Source organism: Mytilus galloprovincialis, chromosome 2 (assembly GCF_965363235.1).
Source record: "Mytilus galloprovincialis chromosome 2, xbMytGall1.hap1.1, whole genome shotgun sequence".
NCBI lineage: Eukaryota > Metazoa > Mollusca > Bivalvia > Mytilida > Mytilidae > Mytilus > Mytilus galloprovincialis.
This window is the reverse complement of record NC_134839.1, coordinates 13,098,037-13,111,759: the sequence shown is the minus strand read 5'-3', so window position 1 is coordinate 13,111,759 and position 13,723 is coordinate 13,098,037.

The window sequence follows — 13,723 nt, the reverse complement described above, 5'->3', positions numbered from 1 at the left end:
ATAATGTGTTTATTTAAGCATTGTAGATTATGCATTCGTACTTATTCTGCCTATTTGTTATATTCTTGAAGTTTATAATATATCTATACCATGGATTTCCAGTGGCGGATCCAAGGGGGGGGGGGGGGTTCCGGGGGTGCGCACCCCCCTTTATTTTTGCCGATCAATGCATTTGTATCGGGACATATGTTTTGCACCCCTGCACCCCCCCTTTGCCCTGGGTTAGCACCCCCCTTTCGAAAATTCCTGCATCCGCCCCTGATTTCGGTTCAAGAGAATAAAGTATATCCAATAACCTCTGCTGCTTAATCAAATGTCTGATATTACTTATGTATGAATTCCAACCTGCATGTACTTGGATCGCTCTGTCAGTTTGTTTACATTCATTCTTCTAAATTTACAGCCTTCTCAGGTTAAAAAGATATATATTTTTTACAGCGATTTAAAGAGAAACCAGTAAGAAGAAAAAAGTAAAACTAAATGCCGAACTCATAGGCAAATTCGAAAAGTGGAAGTCCATAAATAAAGGCAGCAATAGTATACCGCTGTTCAAAAGTAATAAATCGATTAAAAGGAAACAAATGCGGGTTACACAAAAACTTACCAACCATTATCCTAATCAAAGATTTAATTATGAAAAAAATCTAGGGATGGCCATATCCAAAATTATACATGAATTCAAAAAATAGATAAGAAGCTTGCAAGAGTACCAGAAGCAATTTTACAGAAGTTGTTATAACAAACCATCATCTTATAATCTATAGTTTTGATAGACATTACAAATATAACCACAAAACATTTAATTTTGACGAAACATGATAGGAATTTATGAACTACAAAAAAAAATACAAAGAAGAAAAGTATACATTCATGTAGTAGGAAATTATATAGTAGGACAAGACTGGAGTGAAATAAAATGGAAATCCAAAGATACCTAATAGAATACACTATATGTTCTGAATCTTTGTGTTTCCTAATACAGAATTTAATAAAAAAAAAAAACCCAAAAAAACAACGTATTTTCATCAAACAGCCAACAGAACCTCATTTCAACAAACTTTAATCATGGTGTCTATTTATAAGTTTAAAGACACAACACAGTCTTCTAATCTTAAAAACGATATATTGCGCGCGTCTGGCGTATATACAAAATTTAGTCCTCGTATCTATGATGAGTTTATTGTAAACATAAGTCTTTTATCGTGTCCTAGAAATGAATTTTGTAAAAAGTCGCTGTCAGCTGAGACCTAAATCAAAATAGTTTGACTGTATTTGCAGCCGATTGCATTGAGTGTGTAAGTAAAGGTAATATATTTGGTTAGCTTTCTTGCTAGCTGAACCGTGACGTCATTATCAGGTACGGTATACTACCCTCCTCTTCACACTCAATGCGATCGGCTGTAAAAACTACCTAATAGTAAGTAGATTGATTAAGTAGACCCACGTCATCAAAGTTGAACGAACCGACAAACATAATTTATTGATGCCAATAATAAAATCTGGTTAAAAGAAGATTACAATCGCGTCACAACTTTTCTCTTTTTATGTTTTTTAATAAAGCATTATTATCCACGCTACATACAACTTGTATTTACACTGATCTCATAAGGTATAATGTACTTGAAAACAAGACAAGGTTCCATGTGTTTTACTTTTACTTTTATGCAATGTTTCTTATGTCGTAACTGCAATCCCTTTCCCTTTTCACGGATGTGACCTCCAAAATTAGACCATTTACCGGATTTGTAATAACATAAGCAACACGACGGATGTCACATGTGGAGCAGGATCTGCCTACTCTCCCGGAGCACCTGAGATAACCTCAAGTTTTTGGTGAGGTTCGTGTTGCTTAGCCTTTAGTTTTCTTTGTTATGTTTTGTGTTTTGTATTTGTCAGTTAGCTTTTTTGCTTTTTTGGCCATAGCGTTGTCAGTTTATTTTCGATCTATGAGTTTGACTGTCATTTTGGAACCTTTCACGCCTCCTTTACATTTATCAATTATGTCAAATATACAGTCTGCCAGAAGTAAAGCAAAATTTAAATGCAAAGAAAATGCAAAAGTGACAAAACTGAAATTTATGGTATGTTTATGGGTTATGTTATCAAAATTTCTACTTGAATGTTTTCTTTTTTTCGAGGAATAAATGAAAAAAGTTTCGATGCACAGATGATTTTGGATATATTCCTAATGTCGTAACTACAATCTCATCTCCTTTTTCGTGACGGTGGCTTACTGGGTTTGAACTAACACGTGCAACACAACGGGTGCCACATTTGGAGCAGGATCATCGCCTCTCTTTTTCTCAAATATTCCTGCAAACTAGAGACATTTAAGGAATTTGGACTACCTATTTTGTATATTTATGAGATTATGATATATTGTTTAGACGCCCGAACAATATTGACGAAAACGTTCCCTTTCAAAAAAGGAGGCGAAAGATACCAAAGGATCATTCAAAATCAAACTTAATTCGAAATAAAACTGACAACGCCATTGTTAAAAAAAAAGACAAACAATAATACATAAATCACAACATAGAAAACAAAGATTGAGCAACACAAACCCTACCAAAAATCTGAGAAGACTTCAGTTGCTCTACTGTGCTTAAACGGCTGTGGGTAACTTAAGTTACCCACAGCCCAAGATGGAGCCGCCTTGCGTCGGTTAGATACTTTTCTTCTATAGAATAACAATACCACGAATGCATCAATTAAACAACTGAATTTAAAAGTTGTATTAATCGTTTAGGGAAACCCCTAAACTGGAAAGGTGATTAAATTCTACAAAATAAACGGTCACAGCACGATTTTAAAAAACACTTAGGTTGTCCGTAACTTCAAAACAACTTGTCCGTAACTTTTTTCATCATACCAATAGAGATGTCCGTAACTTTCAAAGAATCGACATACGCGGATGTAATGTTTAAACTGATAATAGAGATTGCATCGAATACATATTCACAAAACGAAGTAGATGTCTAGTATGATATAATTCATTGTATCGATGGAAGACAAAATTGGGAAAAATATGAAAAAAATCACGATAAATCCGCAAAACTCGGGTCTTATTTTGTATAACGTCGGGGTACCCGAATCGCCTAGTTCGGAGGGTTGTTTCCGATCATAGCAGATAAACTGTTGAAACATCATTGTTCGTTTTTATATTTGAACAAGTAGACTACACAAGTATTTTTTACACATATATGTAGCATGTATACACTTACTGATTTTCTGCCAGCAACGACAAGGGTAGCGTGAATCCGGGATTTTGGAGGGGAACCCAAATTGCCCAGACATGCAGTGGATAGACTATACGAGACTTAAGTGCACAAACTTTTTCCGTCTTTTTTTAAAAAAGCCACAAACACTTTTCTCTCATCCCCACAAAAACAAATCCCATCAACATTGACAGTAAAATAAAAGGGGTGTCAATCTGGACACACTGGGACGTTGTGCACGGTGATATTGCGGCACCCTGGCCAAGATTTACAGTAAATGAGAAAAAAAGGACATTTTGTATAAATGAATAAACCTGGTTTTACAGCTAGCTGCATATTTCATTTGTATGCAAGTTGCATTAAATCTCATTAAACTGAATAAAACTAAAAGACACAATAGGTAAAAGTCAGTGACAATAAAAGGAAAAGAGCAGTCAACATAGTGTAACAATTCGACATAGTATATAAAGAAATAAATAACTACGTAGGACAACAGGGTAATTTAATAGTCTTACAACCCCTGATAACATACAAAGAGAGAAAAAAAACATACTAGGAAACATATTCAAAAAATCATAACACTATAACTAACTGGTGGGATGTATAAATAGCGAGCCACGTCAAAGAGTATTCATCAAAATACACATGGAAAGAAACAGAGGTGAAGGTAAACCGCAAACATATAATTAAACTCAAAACATTAAAGAGGATGGAAAGCCTTGGTCTGACAAGCGAAAAACGTCGATAAGACGCACATCAGTAAATAAAAGTTCAAACCTTAACCAGGATGGAGTACCACAAACCCCACATAAAACTTCTGTGGTGTAAGTATGATGCGTTAATAAAATCACATTTGGTGGTGAATGAGTAGTATAAACGGCCGCGAAGGTTACAAATATGATGTTAATTGTCTTCTAATTGTTGAAATTATAATTCTTAAAATTTTAAATCAAAAGTTACCCACATCTAAAAATAAAGTTACGGACAGTCTGCTTAGTTTCGATCAAAAAGTTACGGACATCTTATGAATTTTTTAAAGTTGACCTTGCGCTTTAGTGAACTCTATATTAACTTATGGTAATTGTTCTTCATTTCTTTATTCAATAATCCTATAAATATTTACATTCTGCATGAAAAACGTCGCAAAAGGTACAATTTGTATGAATTAAATATCAACGAGTTTAGAGTCCGCCATCTTGGGCTGTGGGTAACTTAAGTTACCCACAGCCGTTTAAGCACTGAAATAGGTGTGAAGATCCTTCTCGACATGTGGCACCCGTCTTGTTTATCATGTTTGAACAAATCCGATAATAAGTAAAATTCAGTAAATCAATTTCTAAATTAGACTGTGTGTTTTCTTGTTTGAATAGTTTTACATTTTGTCATAATTCTTATATGATTTGCATATCTATAAATACTTGAATTGGATTGGTCAATTAGAATTTTTCTCTAAGTTTACACTCCGATAAACCATGTTTCCGAAACTACTTTTGTAATCTATTCATGCGCGATACACAAGCTTGCAGGGATCCCGGGATTTTCAGCAAATTGAGATTAAAAAACAATTGCATAACAGTTGTGACTATTCTAGTGCATATATAACCAAAAAAAAGAAATAAATTTATTGCACTAAAGCTTCAAAAATGTACAAAAAAAATCAATTTAATAAAATTCCGCGAAATTTCATGAAGGATTTGGCGAATTTACGTCATGGCAAAACACGACGTCATACGAATGGAAATTTTCAAGGGAAAGATTATTTCGTTACGTGTACGCTTCAAATTCGGATAAAATTTAATTAAAATGAAGTTTTTGAGGTAGGTGCTATTTCATTTAAGATTCCGTTGTATTTATCGGACATTTATGGTTTTTAGAAAGTCAAGATGGCGGCGTACTCCTTAGTTACGACTTGCCATTGTGCTTTTGATGGTAAATATATATAGTAGCCATCAACAAAAAAAAATGTTTGGCTGAAGAATTATAAGGATTAAACACATTTTTTCCAGAGGTTATTGATGTGTAAACCGGGGCTCTTACTCACAAACTCAACATAAAACTCCTTCGGACTTTTATTCAGTTTGTGAGTTAATCGCCCCGGTTTACACATCATTAACCTCTAGAAAAAATGTGTTTAATCCTATAATGTCGGGGCTGCATATAGATTCTGTTCTCTGGTGGACCGTTGTCTCATTTGCATATTTGCAAGCATACCTAATATCCTGATTTTTATATTAATCTTACCAAAGTTATAAAGAAGATTCAAACAGCTTGAACATGATGCCAGACGCAATTGGTTCGAATGTATGAATCCGTTTCACAATCATGATATCACACGATATCTTTTTTTTTCTTTTTTTTTAGAATCATTTTTTCAAATGAGCCATTTATGGGGAGATAACTCTTTTAGTAAAACATTATACTGGACTAGTAGGGAAAATTTTTACTTGTAGCAAGAAAACAAGTTCGGTGACCCCCTTTTTTCTTTGTATTTTCTTAAAACATGTAATAAAACCTCTCTTTTCACAATTTATTTCAAAATTCTATCTCAAAGAATTTTTTTTATGCACACAAATGTGTTTTTTCATGTACAATCTAACTAAATTTAGACAATTTTCAACGACTCATAGCTTGAAAAATAGCACGGTGACCATACTTGTTATTATATTTTTGAAAAACGCATAGTAAAATCTTCATTTTGGCAGATCATAAGAAAATTCTATCTCAAAAAGTATATACTTATGATCTACCTTAACATACACTGTTACATTTTTTTCAATTATGTCAAATACTTTAAATACTAGTTTAACATTTATAAAATAAAAAAACGCCACCGTCAAATTATATCTGATATATATTTTATTGTAGTGTAATTACTCAAATTTTACTTGCGAACAGAGACGTTGATGTTGTCTACTTTTAAGTATTTTTTAAAAGTCCTAGTATCAAAATTGAAATTGCAGACTAGGGATCTTAATACCTAGTGTAACCATGTCATATAATTATAAGATTGTCAAATAATGTAAGGACAACTGTCTTATGTGAAAGATAATTTCCCCTTCTGAATTGGATCGTTGGTTTGAATTGTTTTAAATAAAATTTTGTCATGTCGGGTGTTTGGACTCCGATGGACTGTTGTCTTAAAGACAATCATAACACATATCGTGATTCATATATCAATATGACTAGCATTGTACAGAAGCATGGCTGTAATTGGGTAAATCGAGAAAAGCGATCGTGGACGAATAAGTTACGGTGGTCAGGTATTACGATTGGATCGTGAACACATGAATTAAATATTATCGAGAAGACACATGTATGCAACGTCAGTCCATAATTAGGTCTTTCCACCTTTCGTGTGGAAAGACCTATTGATTTTGTTCTGATTATTTTTTTTTTCTTCCGCCTAATTTTTTTCTTGCGGTGTAAAAATGTTTCACTAGATGTCGCTTAGTTTTTTTGTATATGAGATCATACAGTCTATACGCTTTTGAAACTCACCCTGTTTAACCGAACACTTTTCTTTGTAAGAGTTATCTCCCCAAACACTGTTTTTCTTGTTATCAGATCTCCTCCGCAACCGTAAAAGAAAGCGACAAATTTATTTTTCCAAATTGCTTGTTATATCCTCAGGATGTTACGTTTTATTTTGACCGAAGCTTTACAAAGACCCCATATGAGAGTAATTTCCCCTTTTGTATTGAAATAAGTGAAATAAATTTGTAACTGGAAAACCATAAGTGATAGAGGCCTAGGGTCTTTTGATTTGAGGCCCTTGCTCAAAAAGTATGAAAATGAGGTCAAGGTCAAAGGTCAAGGTCATGTTCAAATTTTTGATTTTGGCTTGTTATCTCTTATTTTCAGAAATAATACAAGATATCGACAAAATATTTTCACACAATTGTTAGTTACGACATGTCGTAACACATAAATTTTAGTCGAAAGGGTACGTAGACATTTGACGCGAGTTTTCCCCCTTTTTATATCTAATATCATACGTATGGTAATATAACTCATTAACAATATAAAGTAGAGGATTAGAGTCTTTTGATTTGAGGTCCTTGGTTTATGACCTTGAAATTGAGCTCAAGGTCATATGCTAATTAAACGTTCTAGATTTTGACCTTTGCTTTTACCTCATATGTACACATGATAAAGCCATGGGACTTTTTTCATTAAGTTGTAAGCAATGTGACCTTAAAAAACACAACCGGAAATGACCTTTTGTAAACCGGAAGTAGCTTTTTTTTTGTACTAAATCAATGTAAAAGTATATAGAACCATATATTTTTGGAATCAGTGTCAAGTAAACTATCAAACAATACCGGAAGTAAACTTTTTAAACCGGAAGTAAAAGATTATCTCCCTTTAATATATATTTTTTTTATAGAAAATATATATTTTTTTAATAAGCTTTCAAAAAGCTGTCATTTGGCGCTAAAATTGACATTTAAAACCAAATTTTAATATTTTCATATAAAAAAAGGTCTTAGCTGGTGGAAAGACCATCAATGGTTCTTTGAACAATTGGTTTTTAATCTTATTTAATCATTGTTAATGACAAATATTGGAAAACTGCCTTTCAAAATGTTTCAACATTATGATCAGTATCCGTAGAGAATCAAGGTTTAAAAGTACACCATATTACATACTACAAAAGTTAGTTTATTTATCATAATTCGAATGCATAAACTACTTTTCTCTTAAGATCTCTTAACAATATCATTCCATATTACTGCCTAAAATGGTTCTTAAAGTTGTGTTGCTATAGTTTTACCCAAATGTTTATAAAAGTGGTAACATTTATAAAAATTTGATATATCGGACCGTTTTTGGATGTTGAAAGAATAGAGAATGATCTGTTTCCGCTTATTCGCCATGGCTAAAAAAATAAAGACAAACGACAGTACATGAAACACAACATGGAAAACAAAGATAAAGCAACACGAACCCAATCAAAATCTGCGGGAGACCTCAGGTGCTCCAGAAGGGTATGCAGATACTGCTCAACATGTGGCACCCGTCGTGATGTCGTGATGATCATGCTAGTACAAACCCGTAGATACGTCTAACTCAGTAGATCAATTTCTGAATTAGACTGTGTGTTTTCTTATTTGAATAGTTTTACATTTTGTCATGCCGGAGCTACGTATGAATTCTTGACTCTTCTGGTCCGTTGTCTCATTTGCAAATTGCAAGCATACCAAACATCCAGATTTTTATATTAATCTTACCAACGTTTTACAGAAGGTTCAAACAGCTAGAACATGATGTCAGAGGCAAATAGTTGTATTATATGACTTCATTTCACAATCCTTTTATCACACAAATAGACGGATTCTTTATAATCTGAATTACTTCTTTTATGAGGAACAACTTTATAGCCATTATGCAACTGACAAGTTGGTCTTTTTAAAGAAATTCATAGATTGGACATTACTAGCTTGTTCACTGAGATTCTTTAGTCTACTTTGTTAAATGCGCTGTACCAGTGGATACATTTTTATTTTACTAGCAATCATGTTCTAGATTTGATTGGATAAGTGTGTTACTAGTGCCCGAAATGGATTTGGATGACTATAAACTGTTTGGTAAATTCATTGGTATTACCGTCTTTCCAATATTCAGAATTTTAAAAATATTTTTTTTTATTCTTAGAATTTTCTATCCCAGCAATAGATTACATTAGTTTAAATGGCAAAATATTTAAACTAAAATATTTAAACTAAAATATTTAAACTAAAATATTTAAACTAAAATATTTTCACACAATTGTTAGTTACGACATGTCGTAACACATAAATTTTAGTCGAAAGGGTACGTAGACATTTGACGTGAGTTTTCCCCCTTTTTATATCTAATATCATACGTATGGTAATATAACTCATTAACAATATAAAGTAGAGGACTAGAGTCTTTTGATTTGAGGTCCTTGGTTTATGACCTTGAAATTGAGCTCAAGGTCATATGCTAATTAAACGTTCTAGATTTTGACCTTTGCTTTTACCTCATATGTACACATGATAAAGCCATGGGACTTTTTTCATTAAGTTGTAAGCAATGTGACCTTAAAAAACACAACCGGAAGTGACCTTTTGTAAACCGGAAGTAGCTATTTTTTGTACTAAATCAATGTAAAAGTATATAGAACCTTATATTTTTGGAATCAGTGTCAAGTAAACTATCAAACAATACCGGAAGTAAACTTTTTAAACCGGAAGTAAAAGATTATCTCCCTTTAATATATATTTTTTTTATAGAAAATATATATTTTTTTAATAAGCTTTCAAAAAGCTGTCATTTGGCGCTAAAATTGACATTTAAAACCAAATTTTAATATTTTCATATAAAAAAAGGTCTTAGCTGGTGGAAAGATCATCAATGGTTCTTTAAACAATTGGTTTTTAATCTTATTTAATCATTGTTAATGACAAATATTGGAAAACTGCCTTTCAAAATGTTTCAACATTATGATCAGTATCCGTAGAGAATCAAGGTTTAAAAGTACACCATATTACATACTACAAAAGTTAGTTTATTTATCATAATTCGAATGCATAAACTACTTTTCTCTTAAGATCTCTTAACAATATCATTCCATATTACTGCCTAAAATGGTTCTTAAAGTTGTGTTGCTATAGTTTTACCCAAATGTTTATAAAAGTGGTAACATTTATAAAAATTTGATATATCGGACCGTTTTTGGATGTTGAAAGAATAGAGAATGATCAGTTTCCGCTTATTCGCCATGGCTAAAAAAATAAAGACAAACGACAGTACATGAAACACAACATGGAAAACAAAGATAAAGCAACACGAACCCAATCAAATTCTGCGGGAGACCTCAGGTGCTCCAGAAGGGTATGCAGATACTGCTCAACATGTGGCACCCGTCGTGATGTCGTGATGATCATGCTAGTACAAACCCGTAGATACGTCTAACTCAGTAGATCAATTTCTGAATTAGACTGTGTGTTTTCTTATTTGAATAGTTTTACATTTTGTCATGCCGGAGCTACGTATGAATTCTTGACTCTTCTGGTCCGTTGTCTCATTTGCAAATTGCAAGCATACCAAACATCCAGATTTTTATATTAATCTTACCAACGTTTTACAGAAGGTTCAAACAGCTAGAACATGATGTCAGAGGCAAATAGTTGTATTATATGACTTCATTTCACAATCCTTTTATCACACAAATAGACGGATTCTTTATAATCTGAATTACTTCTTTTATGAGGAACAACTTTATAGCCATTATGCAACTGACAAGTTGGTCTTTTTAAAGAAATTCATAGATTGGACATTACTAGCTTGTTCACTGAGATTCTTTAGTCTACTTTGTTAAATGCGCTGTACCAGTGGATACATTTTTATTTTACTAGCAATCATGTTCTAGATTTGATTGGATAAGTGTGTTACTAGTGCCCGAAATGGATTTGGATGACTATAAACTGTTTGGTAAATTCATTGGTATTACCGTCTTTCCAATATTCAGAATTTTAAAAATATTTTTTTTTATTCTTAGAATTTTCTATCCCAGCAATAGATTACATTAGTTTAAATGGCAAAACCGTTCTGAATGTTGGATCTGCAATGCGCTTCAACTTCGTACTTTATTTGGCCATTTATAAATTATTTGATTAGAATGTCAATGATGAGTATTTTGTAGACGAAACTCGCTTCTGGCGTACACAATTATAATCCTAGTATCTATGAGTAGTTTTTTGTTAAGAAGTATCCAATACAGAGAACCAGTTCTTCATCTTATGTCGAAATTCCAAAGGAACATAGAACAGACCTATAATTATTCAGGATATCTTTTTTTCTAGGTGTCGTGAGGGTATATGTTGAGTTTCCAAGTGAATTGTCAATACCTAATTCATTTTTCAATCAGGTTATGTAATGAGATTTACACACAACTAGATATTAAACAAAGGACACAGATGGATTGATAACAAAATTGTGTTTTGGTGATGGTGATGTGTTTGTAGATCTTACTTTACTGAACATTCTTGTTGCTTACAATTACCTCTGTCTATAATGAACTTGGCCCAGTAGTAACAGTGGAAAATGTTTTGAAAAAGTTTAACAAAATTTATGAAAATTATTAAAAATTGACTATAAAGGGCAATATCTCCTTAAGGGGTCAATTGACCATATTGGTCATGTTAATTTATTTTTGGATCTTACTTTGTTGTACATTATTGCTGTTTACAGTTTATCTAATACAATAATACAATAATATTCAAGATAATAACCAAAAGCTGCAAAATTTTCTTAAAATTACCAATTCAGGGGCAGCAACCCAACAATCGGTTGCCTGAATGACTGAAATTTTGCAGGGCAGATAGATCTTAGCAATATCGGCCATCTTGGTTCGCGGTAGGGTCATCGGACAGAATTTTAAAACTATGTACCCTAATGATGATTGTGGACAAGTTAGGTTAAAGGAGTAGTTTCAGTAAGACCCCTTTTTCGCCCCAAAATATAGCAGTTTTAGAAAACTGTGAATATGTAATCGTTAAGATATTCATTGCAAAGTAGAATGCTTCTACTTCATAAATATGGGCTGTTTTTGACAATACAATGCACATATATCGTGTACTAGCATCATTAAGTCATGCTAAATTACTGAAATCTTCACAATTTTTGCATTTTAGTAAAGTTTTAGACGGTTTCCGTCTTAAATGAAAGTGGCCGCATTCGTGTTCATCCATAATATTAAAATGTAAGTTGTATTTGATGATAATACATAATATATATAAAGGTTGAGGATGAACACGGATGCGTCCACTTTCATTTTTGACATAAAAACATCTGAAAAGTGACGATTTTTGGCATATTTCATAGATTTTTCATATTTAAGCTTGAATCGGAGCGTTTTTATTGACTTAATCAGTTGAAATCTTGCACACAAACTAATTGAATTAATTGAAATAGACACTTAAGTGTTTTAAAAATGTCTAAAATCTTTCGTTAGATTAACTTGTAAATTGAGGCCTAAATCAGCCCTTATCGGACCTACTCCTTTGTCTTAGTCTTTTCAGAGGAGAAAGTTTTTGTAAAAGATTATAAAAATTTACGAAAAGTTGTTTAAAATTTACTATAAAGGGCAATTACTTCTTAAGGGGTCAACTGACCATTTTGGTCATGCTGATTTATTTGTAGATCTTACTTTGCTGAACATTATTGCTGTTTACAGTTTATCGCTATCTATAATAATATTCAAGATAATAACCAAAAACGACAAAATTTTCTTAAAACACAAATTCAGGAGCAACAACCTAACAGGTTGTCCGATTCATCTGAACATTTCAGGGCAGATAGATCTTCACCTGATAAACAATTTTATCAGATTTGCTCTAAATGCTTTCGTTTCAGAGATATGAGCCAAAATCTACATTTTACTCCTATGTTCTATTTCTAGCCATGGCGGCCATCTTGGTTGGTCGGCCAGGTCAACGGACACATTTTAAAACTAGATACTCTAATGATGATTGTGGCCGTGTTTGGTTAAATTTGGCCCAATAGTTTCAGAGGAGAAGATTTTTGTAAAAGTTAACGACGACGGACACCAAGTGATGAGAAAAGCTCACCTGGCCCTTCGTGCCAGGTGAGCTAAAACGATATTGTTTGGTGCTTTAATTGCGGGGACAACAACATATTTGTCATGGAGGTACGACAAGCGTTATACAACATTTGGGTCTTTAAAGATTGACGAAGCATGGGTATTGATATACCCATTCAGTTTCTTAATTCTCATTTGTATTAACGACCTCACAGACTTAATCCATTCGGAAAATGTATCTAAGTCTTCTTTCTCGCATTTAGTCCATTGCCTAGCAAAATCATCGACTGAATCCATAAGTATTTTGAAGTTGTAATTTCAATTGATAGATCAAGGCTCACGATATTTTGGACTTTTGGATAACACATTTCGCAGGGAAGTGTTATTGACAATGTTGAGGTCTCCGGTAATATCGCGACCCGCCGGATCATATATGAATTGGGAACTAGCACAGGTGCAATCTGGGAGGTTTAGACTTGAAGTCGTCCATATTGAGATCCAGCGAACTGTTTCTGTAATTTAATGTATTCATTCATTTAGACTGCAACAATGGCTTGATTATGATGTAGACATTGGTCTGCTGTTAACTTTAAAATACATTTTTAGATTGCAGAAGAACAATGGATTTATGAAAACGAGACGTTGTAAAAGTTTTAATATAAGGAATATGCACAGCATTTTGTCGTTTAGAAAAGTAAATAATTTGCTGAAGACAGCACACATACTAATCAGTTATATTAATAAACTGACACAACGATAAAAATATGCACCATCCCCTTCTGTTCTGTAAGTGAGGGTTATAAACAGAGAATATTAGAAAAAAAAAGCAAGAAGCCAGAATTAAAAATAAAACATTTTTTTATTAGATATAACTAATAATGCAATAAAGCATAAACAGAAAATACAAAACATCAACAACATTTGGATAACAAAAAAA